The sequence below is a fragment of the Triturus cristatus genome, chromosome 10 (genome assembly GCF_964204655.1).
Source record: "Triturus cristatus chromosome 10, aTriCri1.1, whole genome shotgun sequence".
In the NCBI taxonomy this organism is placed as follows: domain Eukaryota; kingdom Metazoa; phylum Chordata; class Amphibia; order Caudata; family Salamandridae; genus Triturus; species Triturus cristatus.
This window is the reverse complement of record NC_140593.1, coordinates 1220803864-1220827549: the sequence shown is the minus strand read 5'-3', so window position 1 is coordinate 1220827549 and position 23686 is coordinate 1220803864. Positions and strand designations below refer to the sequence as shown.

Sequence of the window (23686 nt, the reverse complement as noted above, 5' to 3'; positions counted from 1 at the left end):
GAAGTGCAGAAGAGGCTCTTATGTGTAGCAGCAGGTCGTTCCGCGCTCTCGGAGCGGGCACACCTAGGGCTCACACCTAGGGACTACTTGAACAGCCAGGTCATCGGCTTATTGTGGAATTCAAGAAGTGCAGAAGAGGCTCTTATGTGTAGCAGCAGGTCGTTCCGCGCTCTCGGAGCGGGCACACCTAGGGCTCACACCTAGGGACTACTTGAACAGCCAGGTCATCGGCTTTTTGTGGAATTCAAGAAGTGCAGAAGAGGCTCTTATGTGTAGCAGCAGGTCGTTCCGCGCTCTCGGAGCGGGCACACCTAGGGCTCACACCTAGGGACTACTTGAACAGCCAGGTCATCGGCTTATTGTGGAATTCAAGAAGTGCAGAAGAGGCTCTTATGTGTAGCAGCAGGTCGTTCCGCGCTCTCGGAGCGGGCACACCTAGGGCTCACACCTAGGGACTACTTGAACAGCCAGGTCATCGGCTTATTGTGGAATTCAAGAAGTGCAGAAGAGGCTCTTATGTGTAGCAGCAGGTCGTTCCGCGCTCTCGGAGCGGGCACACCTAGGGCTCACACCTAGGGACTACTTGAACAGCCAGGTCATCGGCTTATTGTGGAATTCAAGAAGTGCAGAAGAGGCTCTTATGTGTAGCAGCAGGTCGTTCCGCGCTCTCGGAGCGGGCACACCTAGGGCTCACACCTAGGGACTACTTGAACAGCCAGGTCATCGGCTTATTGTGGAATTCAAGAAGTGCAGAAGAGGCTCTTATGTGTAGCAGCAGGTCGTTCCGCGCTCTCGGAGCGGGCACACCTAGGGCTCACACCTAGGGACTACTTGAACAGCCAGGTCATCGGCTTATTGTGGAATTCAAGAAGTGCAGAAGAGGCTCTTATGTGTAGCAGCAGGTCGTTCCGCGCTCTCGGAGCGGGCACACCTAGGGCTCACACCTAGGGACTACTTGAACAGCCAGGTCATCGGCTTATTGTGGAATTCAAGAAGTGCAGAAGAGGCTCTTATGTGTAGCAGCAGGTCGTTCCGCGCTCTCGGAGCGGGCACACCTAGGGCTCACACCTAGGGACTACTTGAACAGCCAGGTCATCGGCTTATTGTGGAATTCAAGAAGTGCAGAAGAGGCTCTTATGTGTAGCAGCAGGTCGTTCCACGCTCCCGGAGCGATGTAGGAGAAGGCTTAACTGCCGGTTTTCCATATGTGTGGGATTTGTGCAAGTAGGAGTCCAGTTGAGCGGAGGTGCCTGGAAGGTTTGTGAGAGCAGATGCAATGGTTAAGGTATACTGGGCCAGTGTTATGTAGTGCCTTGAAAGTGTCTGTGAAGAGTTTGAATTGTGCTGGTTTGTGCCGGGGAGTCAGTGCAGGTCCTTCAGGTGTGCTGTGATGTGAGTAAGGTGTGGGAGGTTGAGAGTGATTCTGGCCACCGAGTTCTGAATGGCCTGGAGTCTTCTGGTGAGTTTTTTGTTTATTCTGGCATAGAAGGAATTCCCATAGTCCAGGTTGCTTGTGACCAGGGAGTGTGTGATGGTTTTCCAGGTGCTGATTTGGAGCCATTTGAAAATCTTCCTCAGCATCTTCAGGGATGGTAGCATGAGGACGTGACGGCATTAACTAGGGCGGTCATGTGGAGTTTGCTGCTGAAAGTGATCTGGAGGTTCCTGGCGTGGGTGGTGGAGGTGGTTGTCAGTCTTGGCTCTGTTGGGCACCAGATGGGTTCCCACGGTGATGTGCTCTTTCAGAAGATCTATATTTCAGTCTTGTCAGTGTTCAGCTTTAGACAGCTGCTCGTCATCCAGTGGGCAATTTCAGTTATGCAAGCTTTGAACTTGATCCAGGAACTCAGCGTCTTGCCCATGCGGGACAGAATGAGTGCATGTCATCGGCGTAGAAGAGGCCACTTATATTCTGTTCACTTATATTGTGAGAGCAATTGATTCAGGCTAGAGAGATCAAGTATAGTTTGAAGAGGGTCGGGCTCAGGGAGGATCCTTGCGGACGCAGCTGTCCAAGGTGTACGGTGCCAGGCTGACTGACGAGCCCTTCCTATCATGAAGGAGCAGATCCATCGGCGTGCGTGTCCTTGGACTCGACTGCCACTAGGACACACTCAAACAGCCGCTCGCGTTCTGTTGTTTCCATGTATTTGTGGTCATTTTTACCGTGACCGACGCATTCACTGTAAATATTTACCACAAATGGCACATAATTGCGTGAAGTGGTGTACTTCGGGAATTTTGATTAACTTGAAATTCCTGAAGTTACGCTGGTGTAAAGTTCGCCCAGGACTAGTAAATAACTGACTGGGATGATAAATAGCTAATAGTGTGGATGAAGGACTGTGCCAAATCACTAGTGTTGGATGTCACATTAATGAGATTGAAGAAGATGTTATAGGAGATTCTGTTTTTCAATGTACTTACATTTTTGTTGAGCATTTTACAAGAATTGGAAAGAAAGAAAATAAATGTGTTTGACACTAGGTCTGCTGCACAATTTTTTGATATTTTAATTTATGTGGTTTGGAACATTACTTTCAAAAATTACAGGGTTAATAGAAAAATGTGTGTGTCACACAAGGGACACATAAGGGGTGCCACCAAAAGCATCTGCGGGTGAAGTTAGACTATTGGGCAGAACAACAAAATCTAATGTGACAAATGATGGAGTTCAAGTAAGTATTCTGACAGAGTTTGGGAAGGGGCAAAGGAATTAGTTCACACAATTGAACTGAAGATGGGGCCAGTGCCTGTAAAACAAGTGAGGGTGTGCTCTCAAGTATGAAGAGAGCAGGCCATGTTGCTAATGCAAATGTGCCAAGAACATGTGACTGGGCCAGTAGATTTGTGCAATGGATTTTGCCTGTGGTCATTGTTAAAAAGAAAACATGCGAGCTGAGACTCTGTGCTGACCTGTGCAACTTAATTATCAAGACCCTTATGAATTGTCATACCATTTGACAGTCTCTGAGACTCGGGATCCCTTCTTAAGTTGCCGATCAGTTGATTAAGGGAGAGGGGGCTTCCTCTGGGCCTCTCCTAATGATGGCAAAGGAAGCTGAAGACTCTTGCAGTCGACAGATAATCCTCACCTGCAAGCAGGATGGATTTACGGGACACCATACATAGAGGAACGTGGTAAAAGAAGAAAGAGAGGAAAACAAAAAGCGAGAAAGATGATAAATTAGAAACGGAAAGGAACAAAAAGAGAAACAGAAAGCCATTAAGAGTGAAAGAGAAAAGAATATATAGATATGTCTAGGCTACACTGCTCTTTACATGCTCTGCTCAAGAAAGAGGGTCTTTTTTTCCAACAATGTCTTTTTCTTAAACAAAAATGGACTTTCTTAGATCTAAAGCTGTGACTTGTGTTAATAGCTTACAAAAGGGTTGCAAGCATTGGTGGTGAATGTATTATGACCGACACCGGGATTTCTGAAGGTCAGTGGTCATTAAATGTCAATGACATGCTTTCCCCGATGTGACTATTGCTCCAGGGAGCACCTCCCCTGAAGCTACAGAGGGGTAAAAGAAGTGGAAAAGTTTGAGTTTTTCCTCAGATCGTCATAATTGTATGAACACAAATAGGAATTTGACAATAAGAGAAGTCATTATTTTCCACTCCAGATAACTGGGAAAATCACCAGGCACTCCAAAGCATCCAGGGCCACAAGGCCAATGGTATTCCACATTGAGTACTCCCATCTATTCAGCTCTTTATTCATACCTCATGGTTTCAAACAGCCCACTCCTCTTTAGGTCTCAGCTACACACAGCTTTAGCAGTCACTCATACTTAGAGCACGCTTTGAGCAGGCTCTTGCTTATGATTGGGTGGCTGTGATGTGCATCTCAGCTATGTGCACCTCATTTGATGGCTTTCCTCTCTATTCTTGTGTTTGTCTCACAAAGTAGCATTTTGGTCTAACAGAGCTGTATCCTTCCACTTCCTACTTGAGGGGACACTAATTATTTTACTTTTAGTACTCCATTGGAGCGTATGTGCTTCCCTGCTCTTGTTCCCTGTTGTTCCTGCCTCTCCCCTTCACGCTCTTTTCATCCACCACTCCAATGTTCCCTTCTTCCTTGCTGGTCTGCTCTGCGTTAAAAATGCATGTTCTTAGGTTGTTTTTTGTTTGTTTTTCAATGAGGGCCCAGCAGCGGGAGGGGCTGCTCACATCCATTTTCTTGCTTCAATCACTTTTTTTCCCTTATAATTTCAAACATAACCATCCACCATGATGGAACGGTAAGTTAAAAATGTACATATGTGTCATGACATGCAACATGCAATGCATGCACGCACTTCGGTGGTCATCTTGGAATGGGTTTTGTTGATTGCATGCCCCTGCATTTTGACACAAGCAACCTGCGTGCAATGGGCAAAAAACGTCGGCAAAGCCATTAGCTTGGTCAAGCCAAGAACTATGGGCTTTCCAATGCTTGTTCTTTTGAGGTTCTAGCACTACTAGATGCAATTACCAAGACTTGTTAAACTTTTTCCAGCCAACTTGGAAACTGAGTGAAAGAAACGGAGTAATGTTCGAGGCCTAAAACAGGATTCTAGGAGTCATGGGAACATTAAGCCAGCATTTAGTAAAAATGTTGCCACGTAACCAAGATACCAATCACCACCTTGAATTTTGAGGGTGTGCGTGTCAAAGGAACAGAAGAGACTACACAGACATGGGGGATGAGAAAGGAGATCTCGGAGAGGTTTGTTAATATGGATATCGATGCGTTTATCACTAAAAATAAACTATTGTCCTTATTAGTAGAATCACCAGTCCCGAACTCCACATCTACCTTAACACACAAGTATGTAGTCAGGCAGGCCCTGCGACCTATGCCAATACGGATTGATGGGACACAGGTGGGAGGGTGCAAAGCTGACAGCCCAACACGCAGGCAGAAAACTCTTGATCAATCCCACAGATAGGCGCATGGTCGGGGGGGGGGGGGGGGATTGCCCCCAATAAAACACTCATGGCCCGAGGGGGTACGCGCCCTTCTGAAAACACCATAAAGTCAGATCCTACATGAGTTAGGTACACATAGTCAATCAAGACCTAGCACATGTAGTGATCACGCGCTCCCCATGCCAGACTTCTGGACACATTCACCCCTGGCCACACTGTGTCCACGCAAGGTCGACACCCACCTGTAGTAACCATCTGACCAATAATTAAGGACCCAAAAGGCAGTAACCAACATTCCTCACCATATATGATACGCCGGCAAACTTTTATTGCTATTGTGAAATGGGAAGTAAAGAGGCACGCTGGGTAGATAATTTCATAGACTTATTCATAAACAAACCAGCCACAATGCACGCTGGCATGGTGCTCGTTCCGTCTCGTTAACCGTCTGCCCCCGAGCCTTTCCTTCATACTAAACCCTACATCCAAATATGCATTCTAACCACCCAGGTGTGGCGTGGTACACAACACACCTTCCCTCATTATAAAGTAAAGAAACTATATCAAATAAATTAAGATATATATATATATATATATATATATATATATATATATATATATATATATATATATAATGACTCCCCCGAATAAGAAGCTGGAAATTGCATAGGAAATAATGGGTTCATACAAAGGTATAAAAATCAATACATAACAAAATCAGAATACTTTGTCGGACATTTTTTGACCCTAGAACTTCTTCTCACCATCTCCCCCATCCTCCTAGCCTACGGTTCCTCCTGCACACCCGTCACCACATTGCTTGGTACTTGGCATGTTATCGTCAGCATTCCGCTTGACACACCTACCTCCACATCCGCTTGAACACATTTCCACCATCATCCCTCTTAAGACATCTATCGAGATTTCTTTTATTTACAGAACTCCTGAAAATCGAAATGAGGCTCATATTCCAGATTTTTCCACCCTGAACTTTCACAGCCTCATCATAAACTTGCACTACCTCAGTTCTGGTAGTTGGTTCTGTCCATTTGGGCAACTCTACCACTAGTAACGGGCTTCTTAATGCAGATCCAAATCACCCACCTGAATTTTACCGCACATATTCCTACATTTGTTTTTATTCATACACTTTTCCATTTTCCCGTGGTAAATTTCCACACGCTCCCTAACCTTCTTGTAATTAATGCATGTCTCTGGCACACCACAACATTCCTTCAACCACCATGGAGCCAATTTCAAACTTGGTTTCCTACCCTGTAACAACTAAAAAGGTGAACACCCTGTTACGGAGTTGGGCATGATTTAATATGACAATAAAGTAGCTTGCAAAGCCTTCTTCCAAGACAAACCTCCTTTGGAAGCCAACTGGATGGATTCTCTTACCACACAATTGAACCTCTCAGTTTGACCATTTGACTGGGGATAATAGTTAGCGTTTTTGTTTGTGTTTCACACCACACCTTACCAAATAATCTTCAAACAACTTACTTACAAACTGTGGACCATTGTCAGACACCAATTCTTCCGGTAAACCCTCTTTACAAAATACATCCTCCAAAAACTATGATGACCTCAGACGTCACCTTCTCGGTCATTTTGACCTCAAGCCACTTAGAGAAAATGTCCACCAATACTATAGCAATTGCCTTCCATCTTGGAACAGTACAAAACGGATCTAAAATGTCTATTCCCAGCTTTCTCCATGGATCCACAGCCAACTCAATAGGCGATGACTCCGTACTCAAAGACTTTACCATCTTATCACTATTGGCACACAAACTATACACCCTCACAAATCTTTCAATCATGTTATCCATACCCGCCCACCAGTAAAACACCCCAAAATTACTCTTGGTAGCAGACATCCCAATATGACCTTCACGTCGCAACAGAAAAATAGCTTATCTTATTCCCACTGGTGGCACCACTTTATCACCACGAAACAAACAGAACCCATTATACATCCATTCATTCTGCACTTTAAAGAAAACTGCTGTTTGCCCACTCAACTTTCGTTCCTCTGACCAACCTTTAACCATTTAATCACACACCAACGACAAATCCACATCTTTTTTTACAATGATCCATCCATTATTCTTTGGAAATTATTTCCTCATTGCCTGGTACGAGACTTCCACCATTAATGTCTTCCATTGTATACACAACCTCACAATCACTCTCTCCCTCATTTGCCTCCATTTAGGAATTTACCGGTAAACGTGACAGAAAGTCCCCATGAATATTCAACCTTCCAGGTGTGTGCACAATATTAAATTGGTAAGCCTGCAACTTTGCTGCCAACCTCGCCAATCTAGCAGTCAAGTTTCTGCCACCACCAGGAGATAACACATAAACTAACGGTTTATGATGCGTTCTTAACACGAATCGTGTACCCCATAGGAATTGCCTAAAATGATCAGTCACCCAAGAACAAGCTAGCAACGCTTCCTCTATAACAGAATAGTTTCTTTCAACACTCGCTATGCATATGACACCACATACTCCTCCGAGTTACTTCTTTGCATCAGGGTGGACCTTAAACCACAGTTACTGGCATCCACAGCAACAATTCATTCTGTCTCTGCATCAAATGACTTAGGAAAAGGTGCATTCACCAATTCCTTCTTGACATCAAAAAAATCTTGATCTTGCTCCACGTCCATAAAAACTCACTGTTCTTTCTCAAACACTTACGCAAACATTCTACTTTAGCTGCATAGTTGTCAATGAATCTAGAAGAAAATTCTGTAAGTCCTAAGAACGATAACAATTGTTCTTTGGAACGGGAGCGTCTACAACAGCTTGCACATGATTTTGTTTAGGGAGAAACTATGGGTCTTACTAATGGAGATGGGTGCTCCCCCTTATCTCTGTCACCTATTCAAACGTATGCATGAAGGCACTTATGCAAGGGTGAGATATGGGAGATGTGGGGAAATCTCAGGCCCATTCCCGGTTGAAAAGGGTGTGAGGCAGGGATGTGTTCTGGCCCCTACACTTTTTTCCCTTTTTATCAATGGGTTGATTGAGCACCTTTTGTGTGCCACTAATCTGGATTCCCCAATGCTAGCGGGGCGTAAGATACCGGCCCTAATGTTCGCGGATGATACGCTCCTGTTGTCTAAATCATATATGGGCATCCAGCGTTCTTTAGAGGCTTTTTGCTCCTTCTGTAAAAAAAGGGATCTGGAATTGAATTTATCTAAAACGAAATTCATGGTTTTCAGCTCTAATTCAGCCAACTATCCTCATCCTCAGATGGGAGGCGAAGAGCTGGATAGGGTTTCTACCTTTGATTATTTGGGGGTAACTCTCAATGATAAAATGAAATGGGGGTCCCATATGGCGAAGGCCAATTTGAAGTTAACACAATCCGTGGGGGGTATCCTGAAGGTTTTTAATAATACTTCTTCTAAACCTCTGGGCCCCCCCATGGAAATTTACAAATCCCAAGCAAGAGGGGGCGCGCTTTATGGCGCTGAGCTCTGGGGATATTGTAATATTGCCCCTTTAACTTCAACCGAGAATTCTTTTATTAGGCGACTCCTGAAATTACCTATGAGCACCCCCTTAGTTCCCCTGAGATGGGATTTAGGTTTAGTTCCTATTGAAGAGATCGCCCTGAATCGCCCTCTCCTGTATTGGAGACGACTCTGGTCAACACCCGAGCTTGCAAGTTATAGGCATGATCTCGGTGATCTCCTGTTAAGGGGGAATTTGGGAAAAATACCATGGCTAACATATGTAAAGAACCTTTGCTACCTTATAGGGATGGGGGACCTGTGGTCCGCACCGGAAGAGACAAGATGTTCGTTAACCAAGAAATCATTGATTGAGGCGTTACAATTGTACCGGAAGGAAATTTTATTGCATTCTACCTTGGGCAGGCTTACTAACACCTTTCTGGATATCAAGACTAGTCCCTATTTTGAAGTTTTCCTGGATGTTATCCAACCCCCATTGGCCAAGAAACTATACATTCAGTTTAGACACGGCTCGTTACCACTGAGGGCCCTTACACATAGGTGGTCTAAAGTGTCTTACTCCACGAGCTCGTGTCCTGAATGTATTGATACCTGTGAGTCAGAGTTGCACGTTGTCCTTTTTTGCCCGCTTTACACTAAGGCAATGAAGAAGTGGATCATCCAACTCTGTAAGTCCAGGGGTCTTGGGGACTACCAGGAGGTGTTTAGAATCCTGAAGTATGACACTACTCCAATGATAGTGTTTGCGACGGCCAGATTTCTCCTTTCCATGTGGTTTTCTAGGTCCAAAAAAATACAAATTGTCAGATAATTTTTCTGCCTTTAGAGTTGATATCAGCGCTATAGTAGAAGTATGTGGAGATGTGAGATTATTTTGGGACAGGGTTATTCAAATTGTCAGATCATTTTTCTGCCTTTAGAGTTGATATCAGCGCTATAGTAGAAGTATGTGGAGATGTGAGATTATTTTGGGACAGGGTTATTCAAATTGTCAGATAATTTTTCTGCCTTTAGAGTTGATATCAGCGCTATAGTAGAAGTATGTGGAGATGTGAGATTATTTTGGGACAGGGTTATTCTTTTATTCTGCTTTTATGAATAATGTTTTTTAACTGTGTTTTGTAACCTTATTACTAAAAAAATAATAATGTCTGATGGATTGTACTCTATGCATTGTATATTTTAATCAATTTTATTGTAAATAACTATTTATGTCTTTTTATGGTATTTTACCGAAATAAAAGCTTTTGACTGACTGACTGATTTTGTTTAGGTTTAATCCCATCTTTAGATATGCTGTTTCCTAAATATTCCATCTCATTGCAATTAAACTTGCATTTAGAAACTTTCAGGGTCAACCCTTTTTGTCGCAACCTCTGAAGAACAGCTCTTAAATTCGCATTATGCTCTTCCTCGTTCTTTCCATAGACTAGAATGTCATCCTGAAAAGCTATAGCTCCAGGAACTCCTTCTAATGTTTCTTTCATCAGCATCTGGAAGACTGACGCAGCACTAGCCAATCCAAAAGGCATCCTGCAAAACTGATACATTCCCTCAGGTGCTACAAATGCAGTCAGATGACGTGATTCTTCCTGTTGCTCAATCTGATGATATGTGCTAGCCAATTCTAACGTAGAAATTTGTTTTGCGCCTGCTAAAGTGCAAACTAATTCATGCAGGTTTGGTAACGGGTGTTTGTCTACCCATATTTCATTGTTGAGACTCCCAAGATCAACACATAGTCTCAAATCTCCTGAAGGCTTCAATGCAATAACTGTAGACACCTATGGAGAAGACTATCGGTTGAATTACCTTCTTGTCACACAAATTTTTTAACAGCACTTTTAATTTCACTCTGAAGGTCAAAGGAACATTACGTACTTTGTGCCTCACATGCACTGCATTTTCTAATATTACAATTTTGTGTCTTAGAAGAAACGGAGCTAGCGGTAACCCTCTTGGACAGCACCGGATTTGTGTGTTCCCCCTTGTGTTAATAGGTGATAAATTCAGTTACACCCTCTGTGTGCGCTCTCGACTGGTACCCGCTAACACAATACCTCCCCAACCTCTGGGGCAAGATAGGAACATAGACAGCAAAAGGCGCACCACAATTTTCAAAGTAGATCAAAATCAGTCCATATACATCCAATTTTTCTTTTACAAAAAGATCTTCTTTATTTTTCATATGTTAAAATGACATTTAAGAGCTCTTAAATGTCATGAAAATTGTGGTGCGCCTTTTGCTGTCTATGTTCCTATTACAATTTTGTGTCTAAAGCCAATAAACCTTCCCAGCTTCTCAGAGAACACTTTCGGGAACTCTGACTTTAGCTAAACCACTCCCATATTGTCCTTCAATTCTTCTACAGCACCAGAAGTCGTAGCTGCTTAAGTCCCGGTCGTCGCCAACAAGGTGAAGTAAAGAGGTACGCTGGGTAGATAATTTTATAGATATTCATAAACAAAACAGCCACAACGCACACAGGCGTGTTCCTCATCCCATCTCCTTAACCGTCTGCCCCTGAACCTTTCATCCATTTTAAACCCTAAGTTCCACTATACATTCTAACCACCCAGGTGCGGATTGGAACACAACATAATGTATATAAAGTGACCGCAAACTCTATGTAAATTGAGACAGTCGCTGGACCTCTTGCCAGAAACTGTTCACCCGACCGAACTCTTTAGTTAAACAAACTGTTCCTGTTTTGCCAAACGCCTCGTCTTCTGTTTATTCAAGGAAAATCGAACCCGAACAAGCCCCCCCCCCCCCGCAAATTACATAAGCAGTGGGGACAAACCACAAACACAAATTGGGGCGATTTCTTCACAATGAGGTTCGTGGAGGAGCAGCTCTTTGTTTTCACAAGGATCCCAGGGGGTCACAGCTTCACTTTCCCTCGTGTCATCTCACATCACCTTGTACAAAAACCTGAAAATATACACCAATCACAAGCCCCGTAACTCCTCAACAGCAGAACCATCACTTGGGGCACAAACACTCCTCAAACTATAAAAACATGACTGGCTCAGCATCCACTCCACCCAGGGGCTGTGCCGTGCAGCCCACCCAAACTCCTGCCCTAGGCCTGCTTTATGTCACGACAGGCGAGAACTCAAAGCTAACGAGGCAGGGAGAACAGCCCTACCGCGAGATGGGCAAAGGCCCGCTTCGCTACACCCCCCAAAACAGAATGCGGGTAAAAGGTTGCACAATAATGTGGAGGAAAAAAAAAAAACACACCCGGAAACACACACACGTTCTTAGTATCACACCCTCACCACACAGCTGAATACAGACCAACCTCAGAGTTTTACATGGCAACTAGAAAAACAAACCTTTTACAACATTCCATCTGTCATTAGGATATTAATTACTCACCCCCCCCCCCCCCACACACTTTCTGTTGGGCATTATTTCCCAGACCCGCCTCTATTGTCAGAAAACATTTGACAGTGGCTGGTGTGGAGTTTACACTACTGCAGCGACCGTATATCGCGAGCTCATGTCACAACATTGTGTGTGACCCGTTGGGTTTCGGATTAAATGCAGTCTCCCCCCTGAACGGAGTTGTGTGGATGTGAGATTACAGAGCTCTGCCGGGTTTGCATGTGACTGTGTAGATTTATATTGAATTATCTGTTCATGTCGTCCGCAAGTTTTACTTTACAACAGATATAAATGAGTTTATCATTGATCAGCTCGAAAGATCTCTGGTCCGTGCTCAATACTGGAGGGTTCGACTCTTCCATCCCGAGGGGGGCGGGGGTGCACAACATCCTCTAAACCCCGGATACTGCGAGCTGGGGTACCAGCCAATGATTAAAGGGCCCTCTAGAGGTGGGGAACACGAGGGTTAAGGGTCAGGGAGAGCCCCCGCACTTCAAGTTACATAAGCGAGATTCATGTTTTCACAACACAACGCGTAGACTCAGACATTTCAAGTGTATACAAAGAGACACATGAATACATACAAAGAAACACATACCAGTATAATGACAACGCACAAAACACGAAATCAACGAGCCACACAACTCCCACTTACATTCACAGATTTGACACACAACGGCCATGCACGGAGCAAGTCACGCACACACAGATATCCATAGAAAACCACACCTATGTACACCCGAACGCCCAGAAACCGAGAAAAAGCAAACATTGTGTGCAGAGATCACTTACTCTGAAGCACACACAGAACCACGAGGCAGTAACCGCACACACCCTCCAGGGGCGTAACACAGGCCCCCCAGCAGTGCGGGCGGGCCCCCAAGCTCCAGGGGGCCCCCTCAGCACTGCACTTCGGCCGAGGAGCTCCTGAAAGAGTCCGGAGGGGGCCCCTCCATGTACCTTGCAGGGGGGGCCCTCAATTATCGTTACGCCACTGACACCCTCCCCCACGGCTGCAGAGCAGCTCAGGGCTCTGGAGATTCTGCTAAAAGCGGAAGTAAAGTGTGTGCAATAAACTTGCTTTACTGCCTTACTGGGGAGGTAGAACCGTTATCGGGAGTGTGTTATATGGCCTCGTGCGGCAGGAGACGATAGAATTGTGTGACCTTTGCACCAGAGGGTGGAGGTGCAATGCTGGTAAGCAAGACGTCTCAGGTTTAAAATAGAACTGGCTATCAGGCGCTGCCCAGAGGCTGCATGTAGGCGCTACGAGGGCCCTATCCCGGGGCAAGTGCACCCGCCACCTACCCCTTGACTGTATGGTCACTCCACCCGCAACCGACCGCTAGGCTGCATGGCCACTCCACCCGCAACCGACCGCTAGGCTGCATGGCAACTCCACCCTCAACCTACCCCTTGACTGCATGGTCACTCCACCCGTAACCGACCGCTAGACTGCATGGCCACTCCACCCTCAACCGACCCCTAGACTGCATGACAACTCCACCCTCAATCGACCCCTAGACTGCATGACAACTCCACCCTCAACTTACCCCTAGACTGCATGGCCACTCCACCCGCAACCGACCGCTAGGCTGCATGGCCACTCCACCCGCAACCGACCGCTAGGCTGCATGGCAACTCCACCCTCAACCTACCCCTTGACTGTATGGTCACTCCACCCGCAACCGACCGCTAGGCTGCATGGCCACTCCACCCGCAACCGACCGCTAGGCTGCATGGCAACTCCACCCTCAACCTACCCCTTGACTGCATGGTCACTCCACCCGTAACCGACCGCTAGACTGCATGGCCACTCCACCCTCAACCGACCCCTAGACTGCATGACAACTCCACCCTCAATCGACCCCTAGACTGCATGACAACTCCACCCTCAACTTACCCCTAGACTGCATGGCCACTCCACCCGCAACCGACCGCTAGGCTGCATGGCCACTCCACCCGCAACCGACCGCTAGGCTGCATGGCAACTCCACCCTCAACCTACCCCTTGACTGCATGGTCACTCCACCCGTAACCGACCGCTAGACTGCATGGTCACTCCACCCGTAACCGACCGCTAGACTGCATGGCCACTCCACTCTCAACCGACCCCTAGACTGCATGACAACTCCACTCTCAACCGACCCCTAGACTGCATGACAACTCCACCCGTAACCGACCGCTAGACTGCATGCCCACTCCACCCTCAACCTACCCCTAGACTGCATGGCACCTCTACCCGTAACCGACCCCTAGACTGCATGACAGCTCCACCAGTAACCGACCCTAAAACTGCATGACCACTCCACCAGTAACCGACCCCTGAGACTGCATGACAACTCCACCAGTAAACGACCCTAAAACTCCATGACCACTCCACCAGTAACCAACCCCTAGACTGCATGACAACTCCACCAGTAACCGACCCCTGAGACTGCATGATCAGTCCACCAGTAACTGACCCCTAAGACTGCATGCCAACTCCACCAGTGACCGACCCTTAAACTGCATGACCACTCCACCAGTGACAGACCCTAAAACTGCATGAGGACTCCACCAGTAACCAACCCTAAAACTGCATGAGAGCTCAACCAGTAACCGACCCCTGAGACTGCATGAGATCTCCACCAGTAAACGACCCCTGAGACTGCATGAGAGCTCCACCAGTAACCGACCCCTGAGACTGCACGAGAGCTCCACTCTACCTTAACCTTTTACTAGACTGCATGGCCACTCCACCCGTTAACTATCCCAGACTGCATGAGAACTCCTCCCGTAAACGACCCCTACACTGCTAGACAACTCCTCCTGTAACAGACCCCTACACTGCATGACAACTCCTCCTGTAACCGACCACTAGACTGCATTACAACTCCTCCTGTAACTGACCTCTAGACTGCATGACAGCTCCACCAATAACCTACTCCTAGATTGCATAGGAGCTCCACCTTCAACCTACCCCTAGAGTGAATGACATCTCCACCCATAACCTACTGCTTATCAGCTCCACTCATAACCAACCCCTAGACTGCATGACCACTCCACCCAAAACTTTTCCTTAAACCGCATGACAACTCCACCCTCAACCTACTTCTAGACTGCATGACGACGTCCACAACCTACCCATAGACTGCATAACAATTCCACTTGCAACCTACCCCTAGACTGCATGACACCTCCACCCACTCCTAGACTGCATGACAAAACCACCCACAACCTACCCCTAGACCTTACACCAATAACATCCACAATTAACCCATTGGCTGTATGATACGGCACCATCTGCACTCCACCCTAGGTCTCGCTGGCAACACCTTCAGTAGCCTACTTAACGGCTTGATGGCACCACTGATGGCAGTACCATCTACAACCTATTCCAGGTCTTCCCAGCAACGCCGTCAGCAGCCTCCTCCATGCCCCCACGGCAACACCTCCTACCCCAGGTCTCAGCCTACTCCATGCCTCCAAGGTAACACCTCCTACCCCAGGTCTCGGCCTACTCCATGCCTCCTCGGCAACACTACCTACCCCAGGTCTCAGCCTACTCCACGCCTCCAGGGCAACACCACCTACCCCAGGTCTCGGCCTACTCCATGCCTCCTCGTCAACACCTCCTACCTCAGGTCCCAGCCTACTCCATGCTGCCACGGCAACACCTCCTACCACAGGTCTCAGCCTACTCCACGTCTCCAAGGCAACACCACCTACCCCAGGTCTCGGCCTACTCCACGTCTCCAAGGCAACACCACCTACCCCAGGTCTCGGCCTACTCCACGTCTCCAAGGCAACACCACCTACCCCAGGTCTCAGCCTACTCCATGCCTCCTCGTCAACATCTCCTACCCCAGGTCTCAGCCTACTCCATGCCTTCAAGGCTACACCTCCTACCCCAGGTCTCGGCCTACTCCACGTCTCCACGGCAACACCACCTACCCCAGGTCTCAGCCTACTCCATGCCTCCTCGGCAACAGCTCCTACCCCAGGTCTCAGCCTACTCCATGCCGCCACGGCAACACCTCCTACCCCAGGTCACAGCCTACTCCACGCCTCCAGGGCAACACTTCCTACCCCAGGTCCCAGCCTACTCCATGCCTCCAAGGTAACACCTCCTACCCCAGGTCTCAGCCTACTCCATGCCTCCTCGTCAACATCTCCTACCCCAGTTCTCAGCCTACTCCATGCCTTCAAGGCTACACCTCCTATCCCAGGTCTCGGCCTACTCCACGTCTCCACGGCAACACCACCTACCCCAGGTCTCAGCCTACTCCATGCCTCCTCGGCAACAGCTCCTACCCCAGGTCTCAGCCTACTCCATGCCGCCACGGCAACACCTCCTACCCCAGGTCTGAGCCTACTCCATGCCGCCACGGCAACACCTCCTACCCCAGGTCACAGCCTACTCCACGCCTCCAGGGCAACACTTCCTACCCCAGGTCACAGCCTACTCCACGCCTCCGGGCAACACCTCCTACCCCAGGTCCCAGCCTACTCCATGCCGCCACCGCAACACCACCTACCCAAGGTCTCAGCCTACTCCACGCCTCCAGGGCAACACCTCCTACCCCAGGTCTCCGCCTACTCCATGCCTCCAGGGCAATCCTTCCTACCACAGGTCTTTACCTACTCCATGCCTGGATGGCAACACCTCCTACCACAGGTTTCAACCTACTCCATTGCTCCAGGGCAACACCTCCTACCCCAGGTCCCAGCCTACTCCATGCCTCAAATGCAACACCTCCAACCCCATGTCTCAGTACCAATGGCATTAGCAGCCTGCTCTGTGGCTTGGTGGAACACTGTCTGAAGTCTACTCTACAGCTCATTGGCAACAATACTTGCAACCCACTCCAGGTCTCGATGGCAATGCCATCCTCAACCTACTCCAGGTCTCGATGGCAATGCCATCCTCAACCTACTCCAGGTCTCGATGGCAATGCCATCCTCAACCTACTCCAGGTCTCGATGGCAATGCCATCCTCAACCTACTCCAGGTCTCGATGGCAATGCCATCCTCAACCTACTCCAGGTCTCGATGGCAATGACATCCTCCACCTACTCCAGGTCTCGATGGCAATGACATCCTCAACCTACTCCAGGACTGGTGGCAACGCCAGCTCACACCACCTCCTGGTCTTGATGGCAACACCATCAGCAGCTCACATAGGACTTGATGGCAATTCCATCCACAACCATCTCTCAGGCTCGATGGCAATGCAGTCAGCAGCCTTCTTGGAATGTGATGGCAATGTCGTCGTCTCCAACTGAGCCATGTTCTCAATGGCAACACCATCAGCAGCATACGCCACGGCTTGATGGCAATGAAAACAGCAACCTTCTCTTGCACTAGGTCGCAACACAGTATCTAATCAACTCCTGATCTCGATGGCAACGCAGGCAGCAACCTACTCCGGGGCTCGATAGCAATGCGGTCTCATCAACCCCGTGCCTTGATGTAATGAGATCAGCAGCATACCCTTAGGCTTGAGACAACGCAATCAACAGCTTATTCCAGGGCTCACTGCAACGCCATGGGGCTGGATGGCAATGCAGGAATAGCCTCTCAGGACTTGATGGCAGCGCCGTCAGTAACCTACTCCAGGGATAATGGCGATGCCACCTCTAACCAACCCCTTGCCTCAATGGCGATGCCACCTCTAACCAACCCCTTGCCTCAATGGCGATGCCACCTCTAATCAAGCCCTGGCTTCAATGGCGATGCCACCTCTAACCAACCCCTGGCTTCAATGGCGATGCCACCTCTAACCAACCCCTGGCTTCAATGGCGACGCCACCTCTAACCAACCCCTGGCTTCAATGGCGACGCCACCTCTAACCAACCCCTGGCAATAATGGCGACGACAACTCTAACCAACCCCTGGCCTCAACCTACCAGCAACCTACTCCGAAGCCTATGGAGAAGCGCGAGAGTTAAAGAAGCGCGCCTTTAGGGCCCGGCCCCCGGGATCCCCGTCACGCCCACTGGTCAAGAGTAATTGCTTCCGGGGCACAGCCATGACGCAGTTCCGCCCTGGGGCTCGGCGCGGGACAGGGGGAGGAGCCATGGCCTATTTAGGCCTCGGTATCACTGGGGTGGCCCTCTTCTTTCCGTGCCGGGTCCCAGGAACGTTGCTGTGATGCTAACTCGGCAGTTCGTCCCGACGCCATTTCTGGAGGAGCGGCAGCATTATCGACGAGGACGGGATTACTTGCAGCTGGGCATCGTGTCGCCATCCGAGATAGTCGGGCCGTGTTGTGCTAGAGTACTTAGGCTGGTCCCCGTGTGGACGGAGGTAAGGTGTCGGGGTTCGGGCGGGTCTTTTGGGCAGCCTCCGCGGGGTGAGCGAGTGAGGTTTCTCCCAGGAATTTAAGATAGGGGAGCGCGGCCAGCCCTCGGGGGCTGCCTGGGGGACTGCTCGGGGACTCAAACCGTCTTTCCTGCCACGTAGAGGGTATCGGCGGGCTAGGGGAGGCACGGAATAATTTAACAAAGTAGTGGCGATTACGTACTCCTAGGCGAGCCCTAATAAATCTTGCCCTCGTTAGCAAACTAGCTAGGAATTTGGATTTCCCGCCTTGAAAACAGTTGGGCGCGCAGGGTTTATCAGCGCGCACGGCAATAGTGAGTGCGTAGCGAGCGCATGCATAGCGGGCCTGGAATGTAAGCTCCTCACTTGGTGATCGGATTGGCGGATCGCTTGAGTCACGCTGAAAGAGGAGCGGCGCGCGGCATTTAAGGGTAATACTGGGACAGTTAAAGGAACTGTTAAGGAAAATAGTAACAGAGAGTACGAAGTGGGGATCATCAATTTTGTGACCGCAGGGCAGCGCGCGCATTTAGCAAGAGGGAATTACCAGGAACTAAGGGTGTTGGCAGCAACTAAGGGTGTTGGCAGCAATCAAGGGGGAGGATGCCGGCAAAAGAGCTCAATAAGAAGCGCAAAGGGGGCGTTGACCCCGAGCTGGCACAGCTCTTGAAGCTTTTATTAGCAAAATTGGGGGACAACGAGAATAGTGAGGATGAGCTGGGAGACCAGGAGCCGGAACCGGACAGGGGCCAAGACCCAGAGCCGGTCCCAGACACGGATGTGGTAGAGCGCCCGCGCAGATCCAAGGTCCCTCCCAGGGCAGCTTTCCCTCCATTAACCCCTTCAGCGCGGCGCGGATTACCGCGCTGTGCTGAAGGGTTCGTGCGCGGGCGGGGTCGTGACGGAGCGGTTCCGTCATGCGCACAGCGCGACCGACACGCATGACGGAACCACTCAGTCATAAGCAGCGATGAGGTTAGAGAAGAGGCCCAGGACACAGACAGGGAAAGGAAAAGGGAAGAGCCTCAAGGCCACCAGGCAGAACAAGAATAATAAGAAAGGACAAGGGGCTGCCGAACCAGAGCGGCCGCCCCCACAGCCAGAGACTCCCCTACCACCACCCCCACTCGTACCAGTGCAACCATGTCCAAAGAGTGGTGAGCGGGATGAGGTGGGGACAATACTGGCAGAAATCAGGGGTGCATTGAAAGCCTTAGCGCCGGCACCTAGTCCGGAGTGTCCTGCAGTACCAACAGAACCACTAGTAATTATACATGCGCCCCAGAAGGAACAGGGGGGGGCGCTGCCGGTAGCAGTTACTGGCCAACCCACAGAACAGCCAGGGGGAGACACACATTCCACAGCTAGTATTTTGGCGTCCGTGGCTACATTACTGGCTCAGTTAGCAGCCCCGGCAGCGCCAAACAAGGCCGATAGCACACCAGTAGCTCCATGGGTACCACAGTCGGCCGCCGAGACTGCCCTCCAAGAAATTAATAAACAGGTGGCGATCTTAGGGAAAGCGCAGAGCAAGGCAGTGAGTGTGGCTGCCCCGGCGGTGGGTCAAGCGGCCCCCGCCCAATCGGAGGCAACCACAGACAACGCAAAAGATAAGGCGGTAGATAATACTGTTAAAACTACAGAGAGCAAGTTAACAGCAATTGGGGGTCAGGATACAGTGTTATCCAAACGCAGTAAATTGGCGGCACACGTTTGACAAGACATGAGGGAGAAGATCTGGAAGGGGGAATTTATTGATATGTATTCGTTGATTAGACCAAAAAGACGGGAAGCTGAGCCCAAAGAAAAGGGGGGTAAAGAAGGATCTTTCAGAGATAGTCTCTTCCACCCTGGGTCTCCTAACACAAATTGGCAGCTCGGTTTTAATGTTTTTGCTTCAGTGATGTTAGAAAGGAAGCCCGAGTTGGCTGTCCCATTGATATGTTATACTAACAAAATCCTGAAGGCTCATACAACATACGGGGGACTGCGTGGATGGACTATGATAGGGATTTCAGATGGGCAAAGGTTGAGGACCCCGACATGGATTGCGATCAAACTGAAGTCAATGTATTGTTGGAAAGTATAAACAATGAGGCACCAATGAAGCAGCCCTTTCGGACTTCACAGGGAGGGGCAGGCGAGAAAAAAGGGACGTGTTGGGCCTTTAATAGAAAAGTGTGTACATGGCCACCAGGAGCATGTAAATTTAAACACGCATGTGCATTCTGCGGCCATTCTTCTCACCCCGAATTTAAGTGTAACAAAAAAAATCCAAGGTTTTTCCACGGGTGTTCGCATTCCGGCTCAAGGGGTGCCCCCAGTAGCATATTGTAAAAATTTAGTGTCAGCATGCATGCATGCTTCAGTGGTGTCTCAGAAAGTCAATAAGGAAAGGGTGCTGGGGCGGATAACAGGCCCATTCCCCGCACCCCCATCGCCAGGTTACGTTTGTTCACCGCTGGGAGTGGTCCCCAAAAAGGAGCCCGGCCAGTTCAGGACGATTCATAACTTTTCAGCACCAAGGGGGGCATCAGTGAATGACGCCATAGATCCGTCACTGTGCCCAGTGACTTATTCTTCTTTTGATGCGGCATTACAGAAGCTCCGTGATTTAGGGCCCAACGCCTTCATGGCAAAAACAGACATTGAGTCAGCCTTCCGGCTCATGCCTGTTCACCCTGACGACTATCATTTGCTAGGATTTCAGCTTGAGCACCAGTTTTACTACGATAAATGTATGCCAATGGGTTGCGCAGTGTCATGCAGGCATTTTGAGATGTTCAGCTTCATGCTTCAATGGCTCTTTACGGTTAGGACTGGTCACAAGGACATTGTGCACTATTTGGATGACTTCATGGTCATAGGTCCCTCGTCATCGGACGAATGTGACCAGGCACTGGGAGAACTAGTGGAGATGTTGCAGGAATTGGGGGTGCCATTGGCCCCTGGTAAGACTGTAGGCCCTGCTAGGTGCATGTCCTTCCTTGGCATCGAGATAGACACAGTGATGGGGGAATGCAGATTGCCGCTAGACAAGGTTCAGGCTTTTTCGGGAGCAATAAATGCAGCCCTGGCTGGTAAAAAAGTGACATTGCAGCAGCTTCAGGTGCTAGTGGGGCAGCTGAATTTTGCATTACGCATCAACCCGATGGGGCGCCCCTTCTCAAGATCAATAGCGAGGGCAATGTCCGGTTTGACACAGAAGCACCATCATGTGCGACTGCAGGCAGAGGTGAGGGAAGACCTAAAGGTTTGGCGCAGCTTCTTGAGTGAGTTCAACGGTAAAGTGGTGTGGCCAGCACCGATCATTTCCAGCAAAGAGCTGGGTTTACTCACAGACTCAGCTGGGAGTGTGGGTTTTGGAGCCGTGTTGGGGCCTCATTGGTGTAGAGAGGATTGGCCTGCATCATGGCATGAGAGTGGCCTAACCAAAAACATTGCCTTTTTAGAGATTTTTCCTATTGTAGTGGCGGTAACGGTCTGGGCGCAATTCTTTGAAAACAAATCAGTCGTTTTTCGGTCCGATAATATGGCAGTGGTGGAGGCCATTAACAGACAGGGGGCGACATGTAAACACGTGCTAAGACTGTTGAAACACTTAGTGTTAGCGTGCTTAAAATTGAATTTGCTGTTTAGGGCTGCGCATATACCAGGTGTTGAGAATCAGGCTGCTGACGCTTTATCTCGCTCCAAGTTACAGGATTTCCGGAGATTCCACCCACAGGCAGAAGAACAGATGACAGTGTTCCCGACATTTCTGTGGAGGATTGGTGCCCCGCCTTAGCAGGGCTGGTAGGGGCATCATTGAGCGAGCGCACCCGCAGGACTTACCAGCAGCATTTCAAGACATATAGACTGATTGTGCAGCGCGCGGGGCAGGGAGTCCTATTTAGTCCAGAAACCATATGCAGCTTCTTACAGGTCTTACGGAAGCAGGGCAGGCCAGCTTCGTACGCCAGGGCACACATTGCGGCGGTGGGGTTCTTTGCAAAAGTGGCAGGTGAACGCGGCCCCGGGGCAACTTTTTAGGTCAGGAAAGCGCTCGCTGGTTGGGCCAGACTCGAAGGGGTTAAAAAGGACCATAGACGGCCACTGGATGTTAGCAGCTCGGGATGGATAATAAGGACCCTGCGAGCAGTAGGCTGCTCAGAGTATGAGAGCACTTTATTTGGGGCCTCCTTCTCCTTAGCCTTTTACGGGGCTTTCCGCCTAGGGGAGTTAGTGGGGTCTTCCAAGTCTGACCAATCTGGAGGGTTACAATGACGGGACACGGTATCAGTGCAGGGAGCCCTAGTAGTGGTCCTGCGGAAGTCCAAAACAGATCCTTTAGGAAAGGGGTGCTCCATTCGGCTTAACCCCGCACCCGGGTCTCCGGTATGCCCGGTGACTAGGATGGTTGCATACTTGAACATTCGCCCAGCAGGAAAGGGCCAGGTAATGGCGGACAAGGTGCAGAGGGCTGGGGCCTACCTCTCAAGGACGCAGGTGGGTCGCGCCTTGCGTGGTTTCTCTATCTGGGAGAGCCGAACCAGGGGGCCCCTCGGTGCTGGGACAAGTAATAGAAAAATGTCTGATACGACTACGATTCGATTGTTGATATTAAAATGGCCAATAGTAAATTTGAAAATATGTGATATATGTTATGAATATGCACCATTAATTTGTCATGTTTATGAGTGTTATGTAATATTAAACATGGCCTTTTATACCCACACTTGAAAAGTATTAGAGTGTTTGTGGGTAACTTGGGAGCGGGCGGTGATCAACATAGGGGGTCCGGGTCCTAATGGCAACAGCATCCCTCAAGCACTCCTGGTATTGAGGGCAACGCAGTCTCTAACTCCTGGGCTGGTGGAAGAACCATCAGCGGCCTACTCCTGGCTCGATGGCAACGCCAACCGGAGCCCCAAGGGCTCAAAGGCGCAGTAGCCTGGCTCAATGGCGCAGTAGCCTAGCCCATGGCGCAGTAGCCTGCCTCTGGGGTCTGTAGTAGCAGTGTAGTAAGGTGTACGCTGACGGTATCACGCATCACGTTTTTTACCTGAGTAAAAACAAATCTTACAAGATGCCTGCAGGAGACTGTCTGAAGCAAGAAATATCTCTCGGCCAAAACCGTCCAAGGTCTAGGCAAGGTGCACCCTCAGATAAAAAAAGCTTCGGCAAAACTGCGTAATGCTAAATTTCCCAATTTCGTCTATTTGGGATTTTTTTTTTTTTTTTACCTTAGGCAATCTACCACAGCAAGCCAACATGCGCCTTCCAGACTCCACCGGGCGCCTCTCGGCGCAGCGAAGCATCCCTTCCGGCATCTCCCGTGAGAGGGGCGCCCAATCCTAGGGCTTCTTGCTTCCGACATCAAATCTATGACGCGCACCCTAATATTCAACACACCCTGCCTCCTAAAAGGGTAAACAATACAGAATACACACACACACACATCTAGCTGGCATGGAGCAACAACTCACCTCAAATGAAAGGCTCAAAGCGCCTCGTAGCTCAAAAGGAAAGGAAGGAGGCGCGGTGAACTGCACAAGTCGGTAACCTTTAACCCCAT

The 23686-nt window shown here is 49.1% G+C and overlaps 1 protein-coding gene across 3 annotated transcripts in view; it reads right to left on the bottom strand.

Moving 5' to 3' along the window:
• Positions 1–23686, bottom strand: part of ARHGAP4 (Rho GTPase activating protein 4) — a 219068-nt gene that overhangs the window by 181891 nt on the left and 13491 nt on the right. The window lies entirely within an intron of this gene.